Source organism: Bos grunniens, chromosome 24 (genome assembly GCF_055505025.1).
Source record: "Bos grunniens cultivar Pamir isolate PY7600 chromosome 24, Bosgru_T2T1.0, whole genome shotgun sequence".
NCBI lineage: Eukaryota > Metazoa > Chordata > Mammalia > Artiodactyla > Bovidae > Bos > Bos grunniens.
In genome coordinates, this window is record NC_141188.1 from 60,352,152 (window position 1) to 60,360,803 (window position 8,652).

Consider the following 8,652-nt stretch of genomic DNA (forward strand, 5'->3'; position numbering starts at 1 on the left):
TCCAAAATCACTGAGGATGGTGACTGCAGCCATGAAATTAAAAGACACTTACTCCTTGGAAGGAAAGTTATGACCATATTCAAAAGCATATTGAAAAGCAGAGACATTACTTTGCCAACAAAGATTCGTCTAGTCAAGGCTATGGTTTTCCCTGTGGTCATGTATCGATGTGAGAGTTGGACTGTGAAGAAGGCTGGGCACCTAAGAATTGATGCTTTTGGACTGTGGTGTTGGAGAAGACTCTTGAGAGTCCCTTGGACTGCAAGGAGATCCAACCAGTCCATTCTGAAGGAGATCAGCCCTGGGATTCCTTTGGAAGGAATGATGCTGAAGCTGAAACTCCAGTACTTTGGCCACCTCATGCGAAGAGTTGACTCATTGGAAAAGACTCGGATGCTGGGAGGGATTGGGGGCAGGAGGAGAAGGGGACGACAGAGGATGAGATGGCTGGATGGCATCACTGACTCGATGGACATGAGTCTGAGTGAACTCCGGGAGTTGATGATGGACAGGGAGGCCTGGCGTGCTGTGATTCATGGGGTCGCAAAGAGTCGGACATGACTGAGTGACTGAACTGAACTGAAAAACCCAAGAATTGGTGATTTTTTGAAATCTGTTTTTAAAGACTGTTCATCACTGCAATAACTCTTAAAGAATACATGAAATAGTTCACTTCTCTAAGAGCAAACAGGGCTTCCCTGGTGGCTCAGATGGTAAAGAATCTGCCTGCAATGAGGGAGACCTAGGTTTGACTCCTGGTTCAGGAAGATCTCCTGGAGAAGGGAATGACAACCCACTCCACTATTCTTGCTTGGAGAATCCCATGGACAGAGGAGCCTGGTGGACTGTAGTCCATGGGGTTGCCAAGAGTTGGACACAACTGAGCAATGAACCCTTTCAGGAGCAAACAAGAATAAATGTATGATGAACCAGGGCCTGGGGGCCCCATGGGTGTGTGACTTGAGATGCTTCTGGCGTGCCTTTCGAGAACTGCCTATAGGCTTCTGGTGGATTCTGCCTTTGCGCAGTGTGTGACAGCTTGGCTGGCTCCTGTGGCTTTTCTCCACCCCTCCTTCTGCCATTATGCCAGCAGAAAGAATCGGCACAAAAGAGGCCACTTCATAGCTTCCAGCGGCCTGCAGTGCGAGAGGGGGAGTCCGAGCAACCCCCACCCCCACCCCAGGGAGGTGGGAAGATAGGAGACGATGAGGTTGGGCATCTAAAGTCAACCTGAAGAATGAGCCAGCTTCTGAGGCCTGTCAATTCCCTCCTGAAAAACGGGCCACAGTTGTTGGGTGACTCAGCAGGGCAATCAGCAGGAAGTATCTTTTTCTTGTTGTTTTTTTTGTAATGGGCTCAGTGAAGGGAACAAACAAACAGGTACGTTAACAGAATTGACAACGATTTCAACTTCTTATGTCATATATGGAAATGGCTTTCATTGTTTAACTAGCTACCCCCACAGACAAAAAGTCTAATGACCCACACTTGTCTGCTTTTCTCTGCACACTGGTTTTGTAGAAGCCAGGGGTCTCTTTGCCATCAAATAGGTAACTCAAAACTGGACAGAGGCTCAGATAAGACCTTGCCCCTAGCTGATTGTTCCGACACCCAGAAACACACACGGATTCCCCTTTGTCATTTATCTCACTGCAGACAGGAAAGCTGGGTGTGGGGTGCTGTGGATCTGCTCAGGCACAGGGCCCCATGGGACTTCAAATTGCCCTTCTGGCAGCTGGGATGACTCAGAGCGGCTCTCCAGCCAGCACTTCGGGGCCTGGCAGGGTGGGGCCGTGTGTAGCTGAGCTCCAGAGACCTCCCCAGTTGTTTTATTTTAAGCCACAGGGTCTTACAGTAACAGGTTCATAGAAACTGCATGGCTGGCTAGGCAGTGGGAGGGATTAAATACTGTTTCTCGTCCCCGTTTTAATAATAGTTTACCCTTTCCCATTGCTTCCTGTGTGCCAGCTCCCGCATTAAGCACCTTGTAAGTATCATTTCACTTAATCCTTCCAACAACTTTCAGGGCTAAGAGTGATTAGCCCCACTTTTTTTTTTAAATAAGAGAGAGATGGAAGGTTTGGAAGTCTGCCCAGTCGGAAGACTAGACCCAGAGGTAGAGACAGAACCCAGATCCGTCTGACTCCAAAGCCCACATCCCTGGTCTTCAGGGTAGATCTGCTCGTAACCTCTCCCTGTGGGGAATTAATTCCGTGAGCACTGTGAGAAGGCAGATGCTTTACTGAGCACTTCAGAGAATATAAACGCTGGGACATGTGGTCCCTGTTATCTGGGAGTCACTGGACTCTGGAAGAGCCTCTCAGGGACATCGGGAAATGTTCACTTTAGTCTCAGTTCTGTCTGTCACCTGAGGGGTGATCCTGGCTGATTTATTTAGTCCAGGATTCCTTTTCTCGTTCAGCTCTAAGATGGAGGTAACAGCACAATTGTGAATCTAGACAGGGAAAGGCAGAGGATGGTGTGTTGAAAAGTAACAGGTTCTTGGAAAAGTGCAGCTTCGTTCATCTCTCACAAGATATCTGGCTTTTTTCTGAGAAGGAAATGGCAACTGACTCCAGTGTTCTTGCCTGGAAAATCTCATGGAGCCTGGCAGGCTACAGTCCATGGGGTCACAAAGAGTCGGACACGACTGAGCAACCAAACAACCTGGTTTTTAACTGGGCAGGTCCTGAAGCAAAGTGTGCTCAGGCAAACTCGACTGTCTTGACACCCCCAAGGAACCTCCCTTCTCTTCCACCTCATGTTCTGTCTCTCCACTCGCAATTCCGTCAGCTGGGCCATCTGATTATGCCCCTTCTCTGTCCTCCCACAGTCAGGACCACCGTCATTCCTCATCTGGATCATTGTCACTGTCTTCTGATGGGTCCCCGGTGTCTGCCCTGGCTTGTCTCTCTAGACTCAGCTTGACTATCACCTTGTCAGGGAAGTCTTCTGTGAGTATCCTTTTAAAACTTGCATCGTCACTTGTTAGACCCTAATCCTGCTCTATCCCTCTTCACCACTTTATATAAACGTGTTGATTTGCTGAGTTTGATACCCACTTTAGCATGGGGGGCCCCTCAGGGGAAGGGGCCACGGCCTTCCTGTGTCTGCTGTATAACCAGGACCCAGGGCCCCGAAGGTGACAGCTACTACCTCCATTCACCCCTGTCAGTTCATTGCCAACACAGTCTGCTTTTTTTTTTAAATTGAAGTAAACTTGACGCATAATGTCATATAAGTTACAGGTGTACAATATAGTGATTTACAATTTTTAAAGGTTATACTCCACTTAGAGTTATAAAATTCTGGCTATAATACAGGAGACTTGGGTTTGATCCCTGGGTTGGGAAGATCCCCTGGAGAAGGGAAAGGCTACCCACTCCAGTATTCTGACCTGGAGAATTCCACGGACTATATAGTCCATGGGGTTGCAAAGAGTCAGATACAACTGAGCGACTTTCACTTTCACAGATTAAATATTTTGAGAGGAAGATAATAATGTAACTGAAAAATATCTTCATCTAACACAGTACATTATTTTATATTTGTGTTTACTATTATCTACTGAATTTACTTTGCTTTCACTTGAAAGCGTTGGTTATGCTCCCTGCACGGGACAATATATCCTGGTAGTTTCTTTTACCTGTTTGTACTTCTTGGTCTCTTATCCCTGTGATTGCCCTTCCCTCTCTCCACTGGTAACCGCCAGTTTGTTCTCTGTGTCTGCGAGTCTCTTTCTTTCTTGTTGTAGTCACTAGTTTGTTGTATCGGTCTGCTGTTCTTAAATTACATTAAAAAAATTCATTTATTTACTTATAACTGTGCTGAGAGTTCATTGATGCTCAGGCTTTTTCCTCTAGCTGCGGTGAGCCGTGGCTTCTCTCTAGTTGAGCTGCGTGGACTTCTCACTGCAGTGGCTTCTCTAGCTGCGGTGAGCGGTGGCTCCTCTCTAGTTGAGCTGCGTGGACTTCTCACTGCAGTGGCTTCTCTAGCTGCGGTGAGCGGTGGCTTCTCTCTAGTTGAGCTGCGTGGACTTCTCACTGCAGTGGCTTCTCTAGCTGCGGTGAGTGGTGGCTTCTCTCCAGTTGAGCTGCGTGGACTTCTCATTGCAGTGGCTTCTCTAGCTGCGGTGAGCGGTGGCTTCTCTCTAGTTGAGCTGCGTGGACTTCTCATTGCAGTGGCTTCTCTAGCTGCGGTGAGCGGTGGCTTCTCTCTAGTTGAGCTGTATGGACTTCTCACTGCAGTGGCTTCTCTAGCTGCGGTGAGTGGTGGCTTCTCTCCAGTTGAGCTGCGTGGACTTCTCACTGCAGTGGCTTCTCTAGCTGCAGTGAGTGGTGGCTTCTCTCCAGTTGAGCTGCGTGGACTTCTCACTGCAGTGGCTTCTCTAGCTGCGGTGAGCGGTGGCTTCTCTCTAGTTGAGCTGCATGGACTTCTCACTGCAGTGGCTTCTCTAGCTGCGGTGAGCGGTGGCTTCTCTCTAGTTGAGCTGCGTGGACTTCTCATTGCAGTGGCTTCTCTAGCTGCGGTGAGCGGTGGCTTCTCTCTAGTTGAGCTGCGTGGACTTCTCACTGCAGTGGCTTCTCTAGCTGCGGTGAGCGGTGGCTTCTCTCTAGTTGAGCTGCGTGGACTTCTCACTGCAGTGGCTTCTCTAGCTGCGGTGAGCGGTGGCTTCTCTCTAGTTGAGCTGCGTGGACTTCTCATTGCAGTGGCTTCTCTAGCTGCGGTGAGCGGTGGCTTCTCTCTAGTTGAGCTGTATGGACTTCTCACTGCAGTGGCTTCTCTAGCTGCGGTGAGTGGTGGCTTCTCTCCAGTTGAGCTGCGTGGACTTCTCACTGCAGTGGCTTCTCTAGCTGCGGTGAGTGGTGGCTTCTCTCCAGTTGAGCTGCGTGGACTTCTCACTGCAGTGGCTTCTCTAGCTGCGGTGAGCGGTGGCTTCTCTCTAGTTGAGCTGCATGGACTTCTCACTGCAGTGGCTTCTCTAGCTGCGGTGAGCGGTGGCTTCTCTCCAGTTGAGCTGCGTGGACTTCTCACTGCAGTGGCTTCTCTTGCTGGGGAGCATAAGCTGTAGGGTGTGTGGGCTTCAGTAGCTGTGGTCCCCGGGCTCTGGAGCACAGGCTCAGGAGTTGTGGTGCATGGGCATCCTTGCCACGAGGCATGCGGGATCTTCCTGGACCAGGAATCAAACCCATGACCCCTGCATTGGCAGGCAGATTCTTTACCACTGAGCCATGAAGGGAGCCCATTAAATTACATTTTTAATCTTAAAAAGATTCAGGATGTGCAGAAAGGTAGAAAAAAGGGGGAGGAATTTACCCATAATGGCAGTCGCAGAAATAATCACGGCCAATACCTCTAAAACAATTTTAATGTTTCAGTATAATTTTATGAGTATTTTAATTACAAAGTCTTTATTACAGCCCATTTCATCCCATCAGTTCTGAATTTTGACTCTTTTTTAAAAACTGAAGTATAGTTGGTTTACAAAATTGAATTTTGATGCTTGACTGGAAACCTTTGAACACTAGAGTGAGCCATATCTGGGGTCTATGCTTAGCATTGTCATCCAAGTATTTGAAGAATGTTAGATCTAAGAAGCACATGATACATCGTGGGCTGCTGCTTATGTGTCTAATGGCCTGACAACACCCTCTACTTTATCCACGTATTAATTAGTGTATTAATAGACCACTTATTCAGCACCTACCCTGTGTGGTGCCTCTAGGTCCCTGTGTCTGAGCTTTGCACTGTTGTGGTGTCATCTTTCTCGTAAATTTGCATTGTGCAAACTACAGCGATAGTCGGGCTACCCTGCTGAAGGCGTGTGGTTAAGGACAATGGCTTGACTCATCCTCAGTTGGCGAATTTTATGATAAAGCCCATGACCATCAAAGAGGCAGTGAGTTTTCAAGTGGGGGAGAACCTTAGGCTCAGAGACAGGAAGACCAGGCTCTTGTCCAAGTGTTGCAATGAACTTACTGGAAGAACTTGCAAAGTCACTTGTTCTCCTGATGCCAGTTCCCACATGGAGAAAACGTCAGGGTGGAGGGGGAGGAATGGAGGGTGGGTAATTCCTTAACTCCATCAAAGATGCATGATCTTGGCTAATTGCCTTGTGAGTTTCCACCTATTCCATACACCATATGAAGCAATAAACCAGACCAAACACCCTCTTTCCCAATCAGCCACACCATCAAAATCCATCTCAGCAACATTTACCGTCTTCTGCTCAGATTCCCTGAAATAGGCCCAGCTGTGGAAACAACATCTAGTCACTTTGTGTATGTTTATGCGGACCTTTCGGAGAAGGCGATGGCACCCACTCCAGTACTCTTGCCTGGAAAATCCCATGGACGGAGGAGCCTGGTAGGCTGCAGTCCCTGGGGTCGCTAAGAGTGGACTCGACTGAGCGACTTCACTTTCACTTTTCACTTTCATGCATTGGAGAAGGAAATGGCAATCCACTCCAGTGTTCTTGCCTGGAGAATCCCGGGGACAGGGGAGCCTGGTGGGCTGCCATCTATGGGGTTGCACAGAGTCGGACACGACTGAAGCGACTTAGCAGCAGCAGCAGCAGCAGCATGCGGACCTTTGGCTGTTTCTGAGTCTGAGGAAGATTCTCTGGTCTTTTTCAGAGCTTTCCATCTTCAAAGAAAGGGTGAAAAGAATTGAGGATTCTACCCACCCTAAATAATGCTCTCAGTTGGGGCCAAAATACTGATAATCTCTTGCTGCTTGCTGACACTTTCAAATACAAAGCCTTGTTGAATGTTCTCATCTTAAAGCCTGACCACTTGCATATCATTTCAATTTTTTAATGCTTTAAACTTGCTACACAGTTATCTTGTTCAACCTGCTGTGAAACAGAAGGGAAAAAGCCATTCTGGACTGCCTCATTTTTAATTCTATGTTAAATGTAGCATTTCTAAACCTTGCTCTTTCTCCCCAGTTTGGCTCAGACTTGAACACCTTCGATGACATGTACCTTTGGAATGCCACCAAACAGGGCCGTGCTTCCTTTGCCAGAGAACACCGGTGCCTGGTAGCCTGTGACCTTCGTATTGTCTCCGAGGAGTGTTTCGTTTTGCTTGACAGCAGGCAGCTTCTCTGTCAAGTGCAGTGTGACCCCATCTTCCTATAGGATTCCTCGCTGAGAATTCCCACAGGAAGACAAGTTGCTTTTGCCTGTAAATGTTTCCTTAGATATTGACGCTTTCTTTCACTGTTTTCTCCCCCAACCAGATATAAATGCTGTTGTTCAGTTGCTCAGTCATGTCCGACTCTGCGACCCCATGGACTGTAGTATGCCAGGCCTCCCTGTCCATCACCAACTCCCAGAGCTTGCTCAAACTCATGTCCATCAAGTCGGTGATGCCATCAAACCATCTTATCCTCTGTCATCCCCTTCTCCTCCCACCTTCAATCTTTCCCGGCATCAGGGTCTTTTCTAATGAGTCAGTTCTTCCCATCAGGTGGCCAAAGTATTGGAGCTTCAGCTTCAGCATCAGTCCTTCCAATGAATATTCAGGCTTGATTTCCTTTAGGATGGACTGGTAGGATCTCCTTGCAGTCCAGGGGATTCTCAAGAGCCTTCTTCAGCACCATGGTTCTAAGGCATCAGTTCTTGGGCCCGCCAGGCTCCTCTGTCCATGGAATTTTCCAGGCAAGAATACTTGAGTGGGTTGCCATTCTCTTCTCCAGGGGATCTTCCTGACCCAGGGATTGAACCTGGGTCTCCTGCATTGCAGGCAGACTCTTTACCATCTGAGCCACCAGGGAAGCCATGGATATAAATAAAGATCAATTTTTTCCAGCTCTTTGTTTTGATTGCATGGCAGGCTGATGCTTTGATATATTGACTGAGCATTTGCTGGAATACTTCATGAACTTCCTTCTGTTGAAGAGACAGAAACCAAGCTCCATTGCCTTTGGGCAGAACCAAAGAAATAAGAAAAAAAATCTTGTTTTGTTTTTTTTTGTTTGTTTGTTTGTTTTAAAAGCTAACAGCTAGGTGTAAGGTAAAGATCTGGAGGAATGGATGGGCAAGCAGAGCCAATTCTCCTACCGGTGAAAATGAGTTAATGTTGCCCAAGACAGAAGAGACCTGAAGAGGTGAGAGTTCCATGAGGCTGGGAGCGGGGCATAGAGGTGGGCAATCATGGGGCCAGCTGCAGCGCCACTGTCTGTCTCTAGCACCAGGAGGCTGTGGGGGGTCCCCTGTGCGGCCTCCAGGCTCCTGGTTCTCTTGCAGCGCCGCTGTCTGTCTCTAGCACCAGGAGGCTGTGGGGGGTCCCCTTTTCGGCCTCCAGGCTCCTGGCTCTCTTCTTGAGCATCTCCGTCTCCTATGTGCCTTCCGTGTCCTGTCATTCAGGGAGATGGTCCACAAGCCTCGGTTGCCTGTATCCCAGGTCTGTGCTCAGCATCTTCCTGCAGCTCACTGTGAGAAACCCCCCATTCCACAGTGGAGGACATTTAAGCTGTCAGGAAGGTGCCTTGTTAGTTCCTTCTGCTCTTCCCTTAAAATCCTAATTTACTGCCTCCAAACAGAAGAATATTGGGTGTTGGCAGGCCCTCTGCTTCCAGAGTCACACTTCAACAGACCTAGTAGAGATCGTAAAGCTGTCAGAAGGTGGGGCTTGATCAATTTCCCAA